This window comes from Pristiophorus japonicus, chromosome 4 (genome assembly GCF_044704955.1).
Source record: "Pristiophorus japonicus isolate sPriJap1 chromosome 4, sPriJap1.hap1, whole genome shotgun sequence".
Taxonomy (NCBI): Eukaryota; Metazoa; Chordata; class Chondrichthyes; family Pristiophoridae; genus Pristiophorus; species Pristiophorus japonicus.
Window position 1 is genome coordinate 98,748,715 of NC_091980.1, and position 20,100 is coordinate 98,768,814.

At 49.1% G+C, this 20,100-nt stretch overlaps 1 protein-coding gene across 2 annotated transcripts in view; it reads right to left on the reverse strand.

Annotated features, from left to right (window-relative positions):
- Positions 1 to 20,100, reverse strand: part of LOC139262125 (E3 ubiquitin-protein ligase Midline-1-like) — a 141,901-nt gene that overhangs the window by 87,584 nt on the left and 34,217 nt on the right. The gene's annotated exons all lie outside the window — the stretch shown is intronic.

Consider the following 20,100-nt stretch of genomic DNA (forward strand, 5'->3'; position numbering starts at 1 on the left):
ACTCGACTGTGTCTGCAAGACCGGGAGCCTCTCAAAGTTCGCCATCGAGGGCCTACTCGACTGCATATGCGAAAACAGGAGCCGCTCAAAGCCGAGAACAATGTGTTGGCGTTGCGGGGGCAATCACTGACCACATCAGTGCTGCTTCAGGCAGTAAGTATGCAGAGGGTGTGCAAAGATGGGGCATCTTCAGCGTGGATCTGGGGATGCAGCCCGAGGCATTTGAGAGCTCCGAGAAGGAAATGTACGTTCCTAACAAAGAGCCAACTGATAATGATGGAGGTAAAATTAAGTGGCGTGCCAGTATCCATAGAATTAGACATGGGTGCGAGTCAATCGATAATGAGCCAGAGGACTTAGGGAAAGCTGTGGGCAGAGAGACCCAAGCGGAGTCCGATAAATGCGAAGTTGCGTACCTACACCAAAGAGTTCATACCAGTGATCGGTAGTGCAGCAGTACGAGGGAGCGGTTCATGATCTACCGTTATGGATTATCCCAGGCAACGGCCCATCATTATTCGGCAGGAGTTGGCTCGAGAAAATAAAATGGAAATGGTACGATATCAAAGCTTTGTCACCAGCGGATGATGATTTGTGTGCTCAAGTGATGAGCAAATTTCCCTCACTGTTTGAACCCGGAATTGGCAGCTTCAAGGGAGCCAAGCTGCAGATTCACCTAGGCCCAGACGCAAGGCCCATCCATCACAAAGCCAGGGCGGTCCCGCACATGATGAGAGAAATGGTTGAGCTCGAATTGGACAGGCTACAACGCGAGGGGGTCATCTCACCGGTCGAATTTAATGAATGGGCCAGCCTCATTGATCCGGTGTTAAAGAGCGATGGCACGGTCAGGCTTTGTGGCGACTACAAGGTCACGATCAAACAAGTTTCGAAACAAGATCAGTACCCGCTACCGAAAGCTGATGACCTGTTTGCAACACTAGCTGGGAGAAAATCGTTCACCAAATTGGATCTAACGTCGGCCTACATGACACAGCAATTGGTTGCATCATCAAAGAAACTTACGTGCATCAACACGAACAAATGACTGTTTATTTACAAAGGTGCCCTTTTGGCATTCGTTCGGTGGCAGCAATATTTCAGAGAAACATGGTGAGCCTATTGAAATCTGTCCCCAGGACCGTGGTATTCCAAGACGACATCCTAATCACAGGTCGTGACACCGCCGAGCACCTGAACAATCTGGAAGAGGTTCTGCGTCGTCTGGACAAAGTGGGACTCAGGCTGAAACGTTCGAAGTGCGTTTTCATGGCACCTGAGGTCGAATTCCTTGGACGAAAGATTGCTGCAGACAGAATCAGGCCTACAGACGTGAAAACAGAGGCTATCAAAAATGCGCCCAGGCCCCAGAATGTGACGGATCTGCGTTCGTTCCTGAGTCTTCGCAACTACTTCGGTAACTTCTTACTCAAATTGAGCACAGTATCAGAGCCTTTGCACAAGCTGCTCAGGAGAGGAGATGACTTGGTGTGGGGTGAACTTCAAGACAGAGCCCTTGAGAAGGCTAGAAATCTGTTGTGTTCCCACAAGCTACTTGTACTGTATGACCCATGCAAGTGTCTAGTTTTGACCTGTGATGCGTCGTCCTATGGGGTCGGCTGCGTACTCCAGCAAGCCAATGAGTCAGGCAGACTACGACCAGTTGCATGCGCATCTCAAAGCCTGGCCAAGGCGGAAAGAGCCTACTGCATGGTAGAGAAAGAGGCTTTAGCATGTGTTTATGGGGTAAAAAAAATATCGGAAGTGTAAATGCCAATGCCCACAGAGCTACTCATGGTCACGGATGACTGAGAGTGAAGGGTCGTCTGTCACTGCTCAACAAGACCTGGACCAACCAGGATCCAACCCTATCGGTTATAAAACATTGTGTTCTTAACGGGGACTGGTTGCCCATCCCCAAGGAAATGGGTGATGAAACAAAACCGTTCAGCCGTCGCAAAGATGAGCTTTCCATCCAGTCCCACTGTTTGCTGTGGGGTAATCGTGTTGTAATGCCCAAGAAAGGCAGGGCGAGATTTGTACAGGAGTAACATAGTACGCATCCCGGTATTGTCATGATGAAGACCATCGCCTGGCATTGACTCAGAGTCATGTGTGCATTAGTGCAGCACTTGCATGCAATTAAGCAATGTGCCAAAGGAAGCTCCGCTCAGTCTGTGGTCATGGCCATCCAAACCGTGGTCTAGAATCCACATCGACTTTGTGGGCCCCTTCCTCGCTAAAATATTTTTTGTGGTGGTGGATGCATGCTCCAAATGGATAGAATGTGTGATCATGTCATCCAGCACTTCCACTGCCACCATTAAGAACCTGAGAGCCATGTTTGCCATACATGGTCTGCACTAACCCAGCATTGAAGCATTGACCACACTTGATCAACTCCGCTGGGCAGGCCACATAGTTCACATGCCTGACACGAGACTCCCAAAGCAAGCGCTCTACTCAGAACTCATCCACGGCAAACGATCCAAAGGTGGACAGAGGAAACGTTACAAGGACACCCTGATAAAGTGCAACATCCCCACTGACACCTGGGAGTCCCTGGCCAAAGACCGTCCTAAGTGGAGGAAGTGCATCCGGGGGGTATTGTCGCTGAGAGCATGCACGAAATCAAGTGATGGCAGCGGAAGGAGCGTGTGGCAAACCGGGCTCCCCGCCTACTCTGCCATACAACCACTGTCTGTCCCACCTGTGACAGAGACTGGTTCTCGTATTGGACTGTAACAGCCACCTAAGAACTTATGCTAAGAGTGAAAGCTAGTCTTCTTCGATTCCGAGAGACTGCCTATGATGATGATTACATGGTCTGCCAGATATCATTGTCAGTGACAACGGGCTGTGTTTCACGAGCCTGGAGTTTCAAGAGTTCATGAAAAGCAATGGCATAAACCATGTGAGGTCAGCCCCGTTCAAACTGTGTCCAATGGTCAAGCAGAGAGGGCAGTTCAAACCATCAAGCAGAGCCTGAAACGCGTAACTCACGGTTCCTTGCAGATATGCCTGTCACGCATACTGCTCAGTTACAGGACAAGGCCACACACGCTCACCAGGGTCTCGCCTGTGGAACTATTGAAGAAGCGAGGCCTCAAAACCAGGCTCTCTCTAGTCAATCCTGACCTTAACGATCATGTCGAAACCTGATGTCAATGCCAGCAGTGTCACGCGACATATCTGTAAATGACCCAGTGTATGTACTTAACCATGGTCAAGGGCCCAAGTGGCTCCCGGGATAAGGAGGGTAACTGAGTGTATATGGTTAAGCTTAAGACTGGGCAGATATGCAGGAAACACATTGATCAAATCAAGCTAAGACACACTGGCGAACTGGAACAGTTGGTAGAAGCCACCATGAGCTTAGACGACCAACCAACTCACGTCCAGCCATCAGAAGAACCCACTGTGGTCAACGCCCAGCCCCAAGTCGTGAGAGACTCGGAAAGCACTGGGATTGTACTGAGACGGTCAACCAGAGAGCGAAGGGCTCCGGACCATCTGAACTTGTAACATGAACTTGTGCCTGGAACTGTGAGGGGGGGGATGATGTAATGTATGTACATAAGGTCTGCCACCACCAGGTGGCACGACCATCAGAAGTCCTAGGTTCATAAATACACTCGTGCTGGGCCCAGTATACAACCTGAACTTCATCTTTGTATCTTCACTTCTAGAAGCCATTAAAGACTGACAAATTTACACCTAGTCACTGGCTCACAATACGGAGTTCATTGTTTCATTTCATACACCCTAGTTCAGATAAAGTCATTGAGTGCAGAGAGCATTGACCTTACCCGATTACTGCTGGATGCCATCAGTGGGGTGAGTGATGATGTAGCGGGACTGTCTGGAGAAGTAACAGCAATGACACGAAAAATGGGAATGATATCCGGAGTGAGGGAATAGTGGCCATGTGGGAGGGAAATATAGAAACATAGAAAATAGGTGCAGGAATAGGCCATTCGGCCCTTTGAGCCTGCACCACCATTCAATAAGATCATGGCTGATCATTCACCTCAGTAACCCTTTCCTGCTCTCTTGCCATAGTCCTTGGTCCCTTTAGCCGTAAGGGCCATATCTAACTCCCTCTTGAATATATCCAATGAACTGGTATCAACAACTCTCTGCAGCAGGGAATTCCACGGGTTAACAACTCTCTGAATGAAGAAGTTTCTCCTCATATCAGTCCTAAATAGCCTACCCCTTATCCTTAGACTATGTCCCTTGGTTCTGGACTTTCCCAACATCGGGAACATTCTTCCTGAATCTAACCTGTCCAATTCCATCAGAATTTTATATGTTTCTATGCGATCCCCTCTCATCCTTCTAAACTCCAGTGAATACAGGCCCAGTCGATCCAGTATCTCCTCATATGTCAGTCCTGCCATCCCGGAAATCAGTCTGGTGAACCTTCGCTGCACTCCCTCAATAGCAAGAACGTCCTTCCTCAGATTAGGAAACCAAAACCGCACACAATATTCCAGGTGAGGCCTCACTTATGCCCTGTACAACTGCAGTAAGACCTACTACTCACCAATCACTAGCTAATAACTTACCCCCTTGTCTGTGACGTCACCCTTCGATTTCTTTTTACTTCATTTTTGCCTCCCTGCTAGAGTTGTACCTGCTGGCCTCCCGACTCGGCGCTGGGCCTTTTGTAGGCCTCTCCGATGTCCCGCTCCACCTCCTCGACTGCCTGCTGTTTTCCCGACTCGACGCTGGGCCTTTTATAGGCCTCTCCAACATCCCGCTCCACCTGCTCTCCCTCAATAGCAAGAATGTCCTTCCTCAGATGAGGAGACCAAAATTGAACACAATATTTAAGGTGTGGCCTCACCAAGGCCCTGTACAACTGCAGTAAGACCTCCCTGCTCCTATACTCAAATCCTGCTATGAAGATCAACATGCCATTTGCCTTCTTCACTGCCTGCTGTACCTGCATGCCAACTTTCAATGATTGATGTACCCAGGTCTCGTTGAACCTCCCCTTCTCTTAATCTGTCACCATTCAGATATTATTCTGCCATCCTGTTTTTGCCACCAAAGTGAATAACCTCACATTTATCCACATTATACTGCATCTGCCATACATTTGCCCACTCACCTAACCTGTCCGAGTCACCTGCAGCCTCTTAGCATCCTCCTCACAGCTCACACTGCCATCCAGCTTAGTGTCAGCTGCAAACTTGGAGATATTACATTCAATTCCTTTGTCTAAATCATTAATGTATAATGTAAATAGCTGGGGTTCCAGCACTGAACCTTGCAGTACCCCACTAGTCACTGCCTTCCATTCTGAAAAGGATCCATTTATTCCTACTCTTTGCTTCCTGTCTGCCAACCAGTTCTCTATCCACGTCAATACATTATCCCATGAAAGCATCATGGGTGCTGGCAGGGTATCTTGCATCGACTGACATGATATGATGCATGTCGTCAAACACGAGCTGCACATGAATGGAGTGGAAGCCTTTTCTGTTCCTGTACACCTCGGAATCCTCCAAAGATGCTCGCAAGGCGATATGGGTACAATCAATGCAGCCCTGTACCTTTGGGAAGCCATCAATCCTGGAGAAGCCCACAGACCTGTCATGGATTGCTTGAGCGGTTATGGGGAACTTCATGAAGTCATTCCTCTGCGCATACAGTGCAGCCATCACCTGGCGAATGCAGACATGTGTTGCATGTTGAGAAATGGCGCACACATCCCCAGTTGTAGCTTGAAATGATCCGTAGGCATAGAATGAAATTGCAGCTGTAACCTTCACTTCAGCTGACAAAGCAGTCCTCCTGATGCTTCTAGGTTGCAGGTCTGCTATCACCAACTCACAGTTACAACTTCTTTGCGGAAACGCAGCCTTCTGACACAGTCTGCATCACTCAGGTGGAGGTACGAACGCCTGTCTCAATATACCCAAGATGGGTAAGGCCTCCTGCCCAGCACCCTGTGGGCTCTGATGTTCCTGATGCGATGAAGTAGAATCAATTGTTTCCTACGTAGCACCATGACGCACAAGGTATGGCATTGCCAGTATTGCCCCCATACTTAAATTTAATCTTTGAAAGCTCAAAATGGCAGGAAAGCAAACAGGCAAGACAGGTTCACAGTTCTCTCTGTCCCCAGGGTCTGTATGGATGGACCACACCCAAAGGTCTTGTGACTTCTCCCCTTCCCTCTCTCCCCCCACACTTATTGCAGTCTTGCAGTCTTCAGTGCAGAAGGCTTCCGATCAGCACCTCGCTCCCCGGGCTCGAAGCCTTCCGATTGGCACCTCGCTTTCTCTTTCTCCTCCCCCCTCTCCCACAGCTTGTTTTACAGCCGAGTCCCGAGCTGCTGTGTCCGGGCGTGGGGCCGATTCTGCCGGCCAAAGCTACGACCCTCCAGCCTTGCTTCAAGACGTTCGGTGGTGGCATGTGAGTGAGTAAAAAAATGAAAAAACTTCTGAAATCCAACAAGTTTATACTTCTATGTTGACAGGTAAAAAAAAAGTAGAACTTTATTATTGATTTTGACAGTGTTCTTGACTCCATCCAAAATCTTCGATTTAAAAACAATGGCGTCTTTCAGCGCCAATTTCTCAATGTGCGCTTATTTTCTTAACTCACCTGAAGGTTTTTCGGGAGTGGCCAGATACGCTGACCTAGAAGGAAAAAACATTGGCCAAGCAGTGAAAAATTGAAAAAAAACGGCGCAGTCATGAGGGAGCCTATGACGTAAAAAAAAAAACTGACCTAGAAAAATCGTAACTAAGTCAGTTACACCGGCGCAGATCGCAAGGGGAAACGTGGAAAAAAAATAAATACGCCGTAAAAAATGTCGTGCACCAAAAAGATGGAAAATTGAGCGCTACATATTGCCTCGTTAGCCCTTGGGGTTAGATTTTGCACTTTTGTGCCGATCACCCAAAAATGGGCGTTATTTCCAGCGTGGGCGGTAAAAATGTGGTTTTAGATTGCCAGCTTGTCACCCATTCAAAGCCCCTAGTCTCCATTTTAAAAAGTGGGCATTACCATGAGGGATCTGAAATGGGTGTTAGCGTTAAATCTCTCTGACCTTCTGCCGTAAAGTGTCACCGTCCTTAGCAATGGCATGGCAACGCTCGTTTCCCGCGATTCAGGAGGTCAGGGGTCATCATTACATGTGCAGAAGAGGAGACAGAAAGAGGGGGAGCAGAGAGAGACTGAAAGTGTGTGTGGGTGTGGTGTGTGCGTTTGGCTGTTGTGTGAGGCATGAGGGAGAATCACCAGCAGCAAAAAGCCTACTAAGCACCAAGAACATAGTTGGCACCAAGTTTTTTGTCCAACAAATAATAGATAACATGGAAGAGATGGAGGAGGCCCTGGAGCTGTTAGCCAGGAACACTGGTGGCAGAGGGCTCCCAATCATCCCAGAGCGCGGCACCGCACCCCAATTGCCAATGATGCATGAGAGCCAGGAGGAACATCTTGCTTCTGGCTCGGAGCACGTTCCCACCTTGGGACCGTCCTCTCCCGTATCCGTCCAAGCAGCGGTTCTGCCATCAGTCCCCCCAATGAAGCAGTGCCAGAGGAACTCCTGAAACAGGCGGCTTGGAGTCAGGAGGGGAAGGGGAAAGGGTAGAGGTGGGGAGGATAAACGGGGGGCGGGGGGTGGGGAAGAAAAATGAGGTGCATGGCTGCAGGTGTTGTCTGGGGCATATTTTTAGGATGCTGATGCTATTTTGGTGGGAGGGTCGGAGCAAGGGACGAGGGGGTTACCTTGTTGGTTTGCATTTGTGTTCTGTTTTGTGGGAAATGGGGACCATTGCAATGAGATAAATGTGATAAATTTGTTGTGGGCTGGGGCGAGATGGGGTGGTGTGTTTTTTTACAGATATACTTACGATTTCAGACAAATGGTCGGGTTAAATGTTTTTTATTTAACACAACCTTGTTGTGCATTGGCTCAGATAGCTGCACCGTTACACACTGGTGATTCTTTAACATGAAAGGGTATAATTAAACTTAACTTGAATCAACTTAAACTTTAACTGTCACTAAGGTGATGCACACCATTGATATATGACCTGCAAACCCAGCAGTGTTGCAGCTTTGTGAATACCACCAACGTTCTTTCAAGCAAAGCGCTTATTTATGAGCTCCTGATGTAAGAGTCTTGCAGCTATGATGCCCCCACGGGCCCTTTCCTGCGGTCTACAGGGGGGCGGGGTCATGGCTTCAGCGTTAGCCTGATTGTCTGCCCTGATGTCAGCACCCACCTTCTCGTCTTCCTCTTCCTCTCTCTCCTGAGGTGGACCGTCAGATCCTTCTGGCAATTCTTGTCCCCTCCTGATAGCCAAGTTGTGCAGCTTACAGCACACCACCACAAATTGAGCTATCTGCTCAAGGTGGTATTGGAGCTCGCCTCCTGAGTGGTCCAGGCATCTAAAGCGCTGCTTAAACACTCAAATTGTTTTCTCAACGATATTGCAAGTGGATCTGTGGCTCTCGTTGTATTGCTTCTCGGCTTCGGTGTCATGCAAGGAGGTCACCAGCCAGATGTCGAGGCCATATCCTTTGTCACTAAGCATCCAGCATTGACCGTGTGACTGATTAGTAATCATGTCAGGTACAGCGCTCTCACGCAGGATGTGAGCATCACGGATGCTGCCTGGAAATTTAGCATTCACTGCCATAAGTTGTTGCTGGTGGTCGACAACATTCAGGGAGTGGAATCCCTTGCAGTTCCTGAAAACCTCTGCATCCTGAAAAGGTGTCCGCATCGCAATGTGCATACAGTCTATTGCTCCCTGCACCTTGGGGAAGTTAGCGATTCGGTAGAATCCTAAAGCCTTCTCAATCTAAGTCTCCCTGGTCATAGGGAAGCTGATAAAGTCCATCCTGCATGCGTACAGGGCTTCAATGACCTGTCTAATGCAGCAATGTGTGGCATGCTGAGATATACCGCAAATGTCGCCAGCTGAGGCCTGAAAGGAACCCGACAGGTAGACCGAAAGTGCCGCGGTGACCTTGACCTCAATGGACAGTGTAGTCCTGATGGTGCTGGCAGGCTGCAGATTTCCCCTGATGAGCTGGCATATCTCACTGATAACCTCTTTGTGGAAACGCAGTCTCCGAAGGCAGGTGGTGTCGCACAAGTTGAGGTAAGACCGCTTCTCCCTGTACTTGCGGCGGGTGTAACATCTGGTCCTCCTCATCAGTCTGGCAAGTCTTACATTGGGCACATGATGCTGTCGAATGTACCTTCTGCCATCTCTAGTCTGCAGCATGTGCGTGGTCATCAAGAGAGGGTGGGAAATGACAGGCCCTATTCCAATAGCTATCTGTTTTACACCGATTGTTCACAAAGAATGAATGTTCTCACTAAGACACCTAGTAAATTCCAATTGTCCACAGTATGATAATGTGTTTGTTCAGGTGTTCACATTTGTAATGTATGTACATAAGGTCTGCCCACCACCATGGGGCACTACCATCGGAGGTCCTAGGGTCATAGGAACACTCGTGCTGGGCCAGGTATATAACCTGAACTTCACCTTTGTATCTTGACTTCTGGAAGCCATTAAAGACTGACCAGGTTACACCTAGTCACTGGCTCACAGTATGGAGTTCATTGTATCATTTCAGACGCCACAACTGGCGACGAGGAAAATATGAACCCACGCAAAAGTATGGCGAGCACAGCACGATCGAGTACTGTTGCAATTCGAGAGATTTAATGAGGGAGAGGATTGGGGAGATTTCACGGATCGTCTTGACCAGTATTTTGTGGCAAATGACCTAAACAAAGATAAGGATGCAGAGAAACGCAGGGCAGTTCTTCTCACTGTCTGTGGCCCCATGATCTATGCATTCATCAAGAATCTGCTCTCACCCATTCTTCCTACAGAAAAGGATTACAAAGAACTGTGTGCTCTAGTTCGGTAACACCTTAAACCTATGGAAGGAATCCTCATAACAAGATATTGCTTCTTAACGCACGTTCGTCCAGAAGGCCAGGACGTAGCGGCAATTGTTGCCGACCTGAGACGTCTTGCAGGGCCTTGCAAATTCGGGCCTGCGTTGGAAGACATGCTGCATGACTTTTTCGTGATCGAGGTCAAGCACGAGGCGATCTTAAGGCTGTGGAGACGCCGGACCTCAGCAAGGTCATCACCATCGCCCAGACTTGCATGTCTATGCAGAAAAGCACGAAGCAGATATCACGACAAAATAGGAACTCCACGGCAAGTACTGTGCACAAAATTGTATCGACGGCCAGCAGAACTGCACATGGCAGGGCCTAGTCGCCAGCGTATGTGAGAATGGGAGCCGCTCAAAGTTCGCCGTCGAGGGCCTACTTGACTGCGTATGCGAGAACTGGAGCTGCTCAAAGCCCGCTATCAGGCCCAAATCTGAGCTCAATGTGTTGGCGTTGCGGGGGTAATCACTGACCCCATCAGTGCCGCTTCAGGCAGTATGTATGCAGAAGGTGTGCGAAGATGGGGCATCTTCAGCAGACGTGTCCACAGCAGAGCAAGCGAGCTGCGACACACCACGTGGATGATGATCAATTCAGTGTGAATCTGGCGATGCAGCCCAAGGCATTTGAGAGCTCGGAGGAGGTGTACAGCGTACGTGCGTTCCTAACAAAGAGCCAACTGATAATGATGGAGGTAAAATTAAATGGCGTGCTGGTATCCATGGAATTAGACACGGGTGTGAGTTAATCGATAATGAGGACTTTCAAAAAGCTGTAGGAGACCAAGGCAAAAAGACCCAAGCTGAATTTGATAATTGCGAAGTTGCATACCTACACCAAAGAGCTCACACCAGTGATCGATAGTGCAGCAGTAAGAGTGTTGTACGAGGGAGAGGTTCATGATCTACCTTTATGGATTATCCCAGGCAATGGCCCATCGTTATTCAGCAGGAGTTGGCTCGAGAAAATAAAATGGAAATGGTACGATATCAAAGCTTTGTCATCAGCGGATGAGGATTTGTGTGCTCAAGTACTGAGCAAATTTCCCTCACGGTTTGAACGGGAATTGGCAGCTTCAAGGGAGCCAAGGTGCAGATTCACCTAGGCCCAGACACAAGGCCCATCCATCACAAAGCCAGAGTGGTTCCGCACATGATGAGAGAAAAGGTCGAGCTCGAATTGGCCAGGCTACAACACGAACGAAGGGGTCATCTCACTGGTCGAATTTAATGAATGGGCCAATCCCAGTGTTCCAGTATTAAAGAGCGACGGCACGGTCAGGATTTGTGCCGAATACAAGGTCACGATCAAACAAGTTTCGAAACAAGATCAATACACGCTACCGAAAACTGAAGACCTCTTTGCAACGTGAGCCGGGGGGAAATCGTTCACCAAATTAGATCTAACGTCAGCCTACATGACACAGGAACTGGTTGAATTATCAAAGAAACTTACGTGCATCAGCACGCACAAAGGACTGTTTATTACAACAGGTGCACTTTTGGCATTCGTTTGGCGGTGGCTGTATTTCAAAGAAACATGGAGAGCTTATTGAAATCTGACCCAGGACCGTGGTATTCCAAGACGACATCCTAGTCACAGGTCGTGACACCGCCGAGCACCTGAACAATCTGGAAGAGGTTCTGCATCGTCTGGACAAAGTGGGACTCAAGCTGAAACGTTCAAAGTGCGTTTTACATGGCACCAGAGATAAAATTCCTTGGACGAAAGATCGCTGCAGATGGAATCAGGCCTACAGTCGCGAAAACAGAGGCCATCAAAAATGCGCCCAGGCCCCAGAATGTGACTGAGCTGCGTTCGTTCCTGGATCTTCTTAACTACTTCGGTAACTTCTTACCCAAATTGAGCACAGTATTAGAGCCTTTGCACAAGCTGCTCAGGAAAGGAGACGACTGGGTGTGGGGTGAACTTCAAGACAGAGCCTTTGAGAAGGCTAGAAATCTGTTGTGTTCCCACAAGCTACTGGTACTCTATGACCCATGCAAGCGTCTGGTTTTGACCCGTGATATGTCGTCCTATGGGGTTGGCTGCGTACTCCAGTAAGCCAATGAGTCAGGAAAACTACAACCAGTTACATATGCGATTCGAAGCCTGGCCAAGACGGAAAGAGCCTACGGCATGGTAGAGAAAGAGGCTTTAGCATGTGTTTATGGGGTACATAAAATGCACCAGTACCTGTTTGGGCTTCGCTTCGAGCTGGAAGCCGATCACAAGCCGCTTATATCGTTGTTCTCGGAACATAAAGGTATCAATACCAAAGCATCATCACGCATCCAGAGGTGGGTGCTGACATTATCTGCCTATGATTGTTATTCGCCATAGACCATGCACCAACAACTGCGCTCATGCATTGAGCCGGTTACCGTTGCCCACACTGAAGGTGGAAACGCCAATGCCCGCAGAGCTACTCATGGTCATGGATACTTTTGAGAGTGATGGGCTGCCTGTCACTGCTCAACAAGTTAACATAGCAACATAGAAAATAGGTGCAGGAGTAGGCCATTCGACCTTTCGAGCCTGCACCACCATTCAATAAGATCATGGCTGATCATTCACCTCAGTACCCCTTTCCCTCCATACCCCTTAATCCCCGTATCCATAAGGGCCATATCTAACTCCCTCTTGAATATATCCAATGAACTGGCATCAACAACTCTCTGCGGCAGGGAATTCTACAGGTTAACAACTCTCTGAGTGAAGAAGTTTCTCCTCATCTCAGTCCTAAATGGCCTACCCCTTAGCCTAAGACTGTGTCCCTGAGTTCTGGACTTCCCCAACATCGGGAACATTCTACCCGCACTAACCTGTCCCGTCCCGTCAGAATCTTATATATTTCTCTAAAATCCTTACTCTACAGCATGAAACCACACGAGGTACATTCCAGGGACAAGGCCACTCTGTGACCTTAACTGTTTATTGCAGGACTCCAGAAGTGATGACCCTGCATGGGACCTCCCTTTATATACCTGTGTGATCAGGCAAGGAGTGTCTCCCACAAGTTCACCCCGGTGGTCAAGGTGTGCATCTAAGTTGAGTGTATACAGTAAAACAGTGGTGTTACATTGTAGTTATAAACATGACATCACCTTACCACCCCCCCCCCCCCCCAAAGTCTTACTTGGATCATAGGTTTAGTTTTTCAGATGGTCTACGCTCCCTCGTGGAGTACCGCAGTTGGGGCTCTGGTTGTTGGACACTGACGTGAGTGTCTGTCACCTGTGGTGATTCCGGCCTGTTCAGGCTGACCTCAGGGATTGTGCATTCTTCTGATTGCTCTTGTTGCACGTTCGCTGGCGGTAGTGTGAGCTCCATCTCATGGTCTTCTTCAGGTTCCTCATTGTCCATGTTGAACCTTTTTTTTTTTTACTTGGTCCAGATGCTTACAGCATATCTGGCCATTGTTGAGTTTTACCACGATGACCCTATTTCCCTCTTTGTCAATTTCTGTACCCTCAAGCCATTTGGGCCCCATGGTGTGATTGAGGAAGAATACAGGATTCTTTATTTCTATACATCTCCCCCATGAATTACGGTCATGGTACTCATTTTTTGACTTGTGCTTGCCCTCAACTATGTCGGTCAGGACTGGGTGGATGAGGGACAACCGAATTTTGAGTGTCTGTTTCATCAGTAGCTCTGCGGGCGGGACCCCCATGAGCGAGTGCGAGCAGGATCTACAGGCCAGCAGGAGGCGGGATAGGCGGCATTGTAGGGAGGGTCCTTGAATCCTGAGAATACCATGCTTAATGATTTGGACTGCACGTTCCACCTGGCCAGTGAAGGCCGGCTTGAACGGCGCAGTTTTGACGTGGTTGATGCCATTGCCCGACATAAACTCCCGGAATTAATAGCTCGTGAAACTCGGGCCATTATCACTAAACAGGATGTCCGGCAAGCCATGGGTTGCAAAGATCGCACGTAGGCTTTCCACGGTGGTGGACGACGTGCATAAAATCAGGATGATGCACTCGATCCATTTCGAGTACGCAGCTACTACAATAGGAACATCTTCTCCATGAACAGGCCCACGTAGTCAACATGAATGCGTGACCATGGCTTAGTGGGCCAGGGCCACGGGCTGAGCGGGGCCTCCCTGGGGGCATTACTCAGCTGGGCACAGGTCGTGCACCTGCGAACAGTGTTCCAGGTCTGAATCAATTCCAGACCAGGCAATGGCCTTCATCATCACAATGCCTGGGTGCTCGCTATGGAGTTCCCTGATGAATGCCTCCCTGCCCTTCTGGGGCATGACTACCCGGCTGCCCCATAGTAGGCAGTCAGCTTGGATGGAGAGCTCATCCATCCGCCTGTGGAACGGTCTGACCTCCTCAGGGCATGCTCCGTGTGCGGGTGCCCAATCCACAGTCAGGACACATTTCTTAATCAAGGATAGGAGGGGATCTCTGTTTGTCCAGATTTTGATCTGGCGGGCTGTGATGAGGGAGCCTGCACTGTCAAAGGCATCAACAGCCATGACCATCTCAGCGCTTTGCTCAGCTGCCCCCTCGGTGGTGGCCAGTGGGAGCCTGCTGAGTGCGTCAGCGCAATTTTCAGTGCCGGGCCGGTGCCGGATGGAGTAGTCATAAGCAGCTAGCGTGAGAGCCCACCGCTGTATGCGAGCTGATGCGTTGGCATCGACAGCTTTGCTGTCTGACAACAGGGATGTGAGTGGCTTGTTGTCCGTTTCTAATTCAAACTTCCTACCGAAGAGGTACTGATGCATTTTTTTTACACCATAGGCACATGCAAGTGCTTCCTTCTCGACCATCCCATAGCCCCATTCTGCTTGAGAGCGCGACCTCGAGGCATAAGCCACAGGTTGTAGCTGACTCTTTCAGCATTACCCTGCTGCAACACGCACCCAACCCCATAGGACGATGCATCACATGTCAGAACTAAATGTTTACAGGGGTCGTACAGGGTCAACAACTTGTTTGAACAAAGTAGGTTTCGCACCCGATCAAAAGCCCATTCCTGACAGTCCCCCCAAAACCAATCGCAACCCTTATGCAGGAGCACGTGTAGTGGTTCCAACGTGCTCAAGTTCAGCAGAAAGTTCCTAAAATAGTTCAACAGTCCCAGGAATGAACGCAGCTCCGATGTGTTGCAGGGCCTGGGTGCTCGTTGAATTGCCTCTGTTTTGGAGTCGGTGGGCCAAATCCCATCTGCAGCAACCCATCTGCCCAGAAACTCAACCTCAGGAGCTAAGAACATGCATTTCGACTTCTTGAGTCGCAGGCCTACCCGGTCCAGGTTGTGGAGGTGTTCCTCGGTGTCTCGACCCGTGATGAGGATGTCGTCCTGGAATACGATCGTTCCAGGAATGGATTTAAGCAGGCTTTCCATGTTTCTTTGAAAAATCGCGGCCGCTGATTGAATGCCAAACAGGCATCTGTTATAAGCGAACAGTCCCTTGTGCATAGTGATGATGGTCAGTAGTTTGGATTCGTCAGCCAGTTCCTGGGTCAAAAAGGCTGAAGAGAGGTCCAACTTGCTGAACAGCTTGCCGCCTGCCAGCGTGGCGAAGAGGTCCTCCGCTCTTGGGAGTGGGTATTGGTCTTGTAGGGACACCCGATTGATGGTGGCCTTGTAGTCGCCACAGATCCTGACAGAGCCACCCACTTTTAGAACAGGAACGATGGGACTCGCCCAGTCACTGAATTCAACAGGCGAGATGATGCCCTCTTGCAACAGCCGGTCCAATTCGCTCTCGATTTTTTCCCGCATCACATATGGCACCGCTCTGCCTTTGTGGTGCACTGGCCTGGCGTCCGGGGTGATGTGTATCACTACTTTATTACCTTTGAAAGTCCCGACGCCCGGTTGGAATAGTGACTCGAATTGTTGTAGGACTTGAGCATGAACTTCACTCCACCGAGGACATTGCGTGAACATTCCCCCATTTCCAGTTCATCTCAGCTAACCAGCTCCTCCCCAACAGTGCAGGACCATTGCCCGGGACAATCCAGAGTGGCAGCCGGTTCACTAACCCATTGTGTGCGACAGCCATCATTGCACTGCCTAGCACCAGAATAATTTCTTTGGCGTAAGTCCGTAATTGTGTCTCAATACGTTCTAATTTGGGTCTACTGGCTTTGAGTGGCCATAGATTCTCAAATTGCTGAACACCCATGAGTGACTGGCTGGCCCCAGTGTCCAGCTCCATGCGTACTGGGATACCATTCAACAAAACCCTCATCATCATTGGTGGCGTTTTGGTGTATGAACTGTGAATATTCGCCGCATGGACCCGCTGAACCTCGGCGTCCATCGATTTGTCCCAAAAGTCATCCTGCCTCACAGAACCCTCTTCTGGTCCATCTGCCTCATATATTAGTCTGGTTGCAGGTTTTCTGCACATTCGAGCTAAATGGCCACTGTGATTGTGGTTTCTGCAGACAAACTGTTGGAATCTGCAAGATCTGGCTGAGTGTTTTCCCCCACAGTGCTAGCATGAGTTAAAGTTTCCATTGTTGGGGACAAAGGGACTATGGCCAGGAATTCCACGCTGACTGTCTCTTTGACTGCTCTTAAGTACCCTATTAGTGAGTGTCAATGACCCCATCCCGAGCCGCATTGTCCACTGTGATGGCATGATCGTCCATTCAGCCTGCCATTGTCTCTGTTGAGGTCCTACTCTGGGGTCTATTGCTGCCTGGTAAATGTCGGACTGCCCCTGCCTGCCTGCGGGGCTCTGAGTAGCATTGATGATGTTGACTCCCTAATCCATCGCCGCGTTAGAGGCAGAATTGCGCGCGTAAATCATTTTCGTCTCTTCCTCCCCGCCATGAAAGTTTGAGCTAACAACGCTGCCGCTTCCAAGGTCAAGTCCTTGGACTCAATTAACTTGCGAAAAATTCCCGCATGACCAATACCCTCGATAAAGAAGTCCCTTAGCATCTCCCCATGCAGGTCTCTGTGCACTTAGAAGCTGGCCAAACACCAGAGGTCCGCTACAAAGTCCGGTATGCTCTGTCCTTCACGACGTCGGTGGGTGTCGAATCTGTGTCGAGCCATGTGTATGCTGCTCGCCGGTTTGAGGTGCTCCCTGATTAATTTGCTAAGCTCTTCAAAGGTTTTGTCTGACGGCTTTTTGGGTGCCAGTAAGTCCTTCATGAGCGCATAAGTCTTTTGGCCCGCAGCTGGTCAAGAGGTGAGCCCATCGCTTGTCGGCCGCTGCATCCCCCAGCCAGTCTTTCATAACAAAGCTTTGCTGAAGCCTCTTGACAAAATCGTCCCAGTCTTCCCCAACACAGTACCGTTCCTCTGTACTACCAGTGGCCATTCTCGTGGGTCGTGAATTCCCGTTTGTCGTCGCCAATGTAAATTCCTTACTCTACAGTATGAAACCACACAAGGCACATTCTGGGGACAAGGCCACTCTGTGAACTTAACTCTTTATTACAGAACTCCAGAAGTGATGACCCTACATGGGACCGCCCTTTATATACCTGTGTGATCAGGTAAGGAGTGTCTCCCACAAGTTCACCCCCTGTGGTCAAGGTGTGCATCTAAGTTGAGTGTATACAGTAATACAGTGGTGTTACATTGTAGTTACAAACATGACAATTTCTATGAGATCCCCTCTCATCCTACTAAACTCCAATGTATAAAGGCCCAGTTGATCCAGTCTCTCCTCATATGTCAGTCCTGCCATTCCTGGAATTAGTCTGGTGAACCTTCGCTGCACTCCCTCAATAGCAAGAACGTCCTTCCTCAGATTAGGAGATCAAAACTGAACACAATATTCCAGGTGAGGCCTCACCAAGGCCCTGTACAACTGCAGTAAGACCTCCCTGCTCCTATCCTCAAATCCCCTAGCTATGAAGGCCAACATACCATTTGCCGCCTTCACCGCCTGCTGTACCTGTATGCCAACTTTCAAAGATTGATGAACCATGACACCCAGGTCTCGTTGCACCTCCCCTTTTCCTAATCTGACGCCATTCAAATAATATTCTGTCTTCACGTTTTTGCCCCCAAAGTGGATAACGTCACATTTAACCACATTATACTGCATCTGCCATGCATTTGCCTACGCACCTAACCTGTCCAAGTCACCCTGCAGCCTCCTAGTGTCCCCCTCACAGCTCACACCACCACTCAGTTTAGTGTTAAGACCTGGACCAGCAGGATCTGACCCTATTAGTTGTAAAACTTTGTGTTCTTAACGGGGACTTGTTGACCATCCCCAAGGAAATGGGTGATGAAACCAAACTGTACAGCTGTCGCAAAGATGAACTTTCCATCCAATCTGACTGTTTGCTGTGGGGAAATCGTGCTGTTAAGCACAAGAAAGGCAGGGCAAGATTTGTACAGGAGTTACATAGTACACATCCCGGTATTGTTATGATGAAGGTAATCGGCAGGTCCCATGTTTGGTAGCCTGGCATTGACTTGGACTTAAGAATCATACATGCATCAGTGCAGCACTTGCATGCAGTTAAGCAATGCCCCAAAGGAAGCTCCGCTCAGTCTGTGGTCATGGTCATCCAAACCGTGGTCTAGAATCCACATCGACTTTGCGGGCCCCTTCCTCGGTAAAATATTTTTTGTGGTGGTGGATGCACACTCAAAATGGATAGAATGTGTGATCATGTCTTCCAGCACTTCCACTGCCACCATTGAGAACCTGAGAGCCATGTTTGCCATATATGGTCTGCCAGACATCGTTGTCAACGACAACGCGGACCGTGTTTCACGAGCCTGGAGTTTCAAGAGTTCATGAAACGCAACGGCATAAAACATGTGCGGTTAGCCTCGTTCAAACCCGCATCCCATGGTCAAGCGGAGGGGGCAGTTCAAACCATCAAGCAGAGCCTGAAACGCGTAACTCACGGTTTCTTGCAGACATGCCTGTCACGCATACTACTCAGTTACAGGACAAGGCCACACGCGCTCACCGGGGTCCCGCCTGCAGAACCCAAAGCCAGGCTCTCTCTAGTCCATCCTGATCTTAACGATCATGTCGAAACCCGACGTCAACGCCAGCAGTGGTATCACGACCGCGCCGCAGTGTCACGCGACATATCTGTAAATGACCCAGTGTAGGTACTTAACCATGGTCAAGGGCCCAAGTGGCTCCTGGGATAAGGTGGGTAACTGGGTGTATATGGTTAAGCTTAAGACTGGGCAGTTATGCAGGAAACACATTGATCAAATCAAGCTAAGACACACTGATGAATCGGAACAGTTGGAAGAAGACACCATGAGCTTAGACAACCAACCAACTCACGTCAATGCCCAGCCCCAAGTCGTGAGAGACTCGGAAAGTACTGGGATTGTATGGAGACGGTCAACCAGGGAGCGAAGGGCTCCGGACCATCTGAAATTGTAACATGGATTTGTGCCAAGAACTGGGGGGAGGTGAATGATGTAATGTATGCACATCAGGTCTGCCCACCACTAGGGGACACTACCGTCGGAGGTCCTAGGGTCATAGGTACACTCGTGCTGGGCCCGGTATATAACCTGAACTTCACCTTTGTATCTTGACTTCTGGAAGCCATTAAAGACTGACCAGGTTACACCTGAACTCCCCCGAGGTTGAAGCAGAGCAGCCTTTTAAATGATGTTACCTGCAATTTAGAACATGGTGTCCATACCGCTGTGAGTAGTTCCGGTCAGTTCAACTTTTTCACAGTGGTTTTTTCAGCGAGTGATATTGTCGGCGAGATGTGTGCGAGGTGCCAAAAGTAAGGATGGGCGATATACTGGGTGTTAGTTTTGGCAAATGTGATCTTTACGACAAAAAAAAACAGTGGGCAGTCGGTATTATTAAATATCAGCGTTAATTATGTGCCGAAAGTAACACTGGGCAACATTATGGGCGTTGGGTTCGCCCATTCTGGTGATTCCGCCCAAAAAAAGTGGGTGGGCAGTATTATTTTTTCTCGGCGTTATGCACATCCCGAAAGTAACGCTCGCCGATAAGTGACCAAGAAATGGCGTCAGTTTTCATTTTGTGCCTGAATTGGTAATAAATGGGCATTGCACCTCATTTCAGCGTTAAAATGGACGTTAAGTAGGCGGTATGCATGCAAAAATAATGGAAAATCTAGCCCTTTGTCTTTTGCTCCTTTCTTCTTATGTCGGGTTTAAATTAGACATGGTTCCTTTCAGAT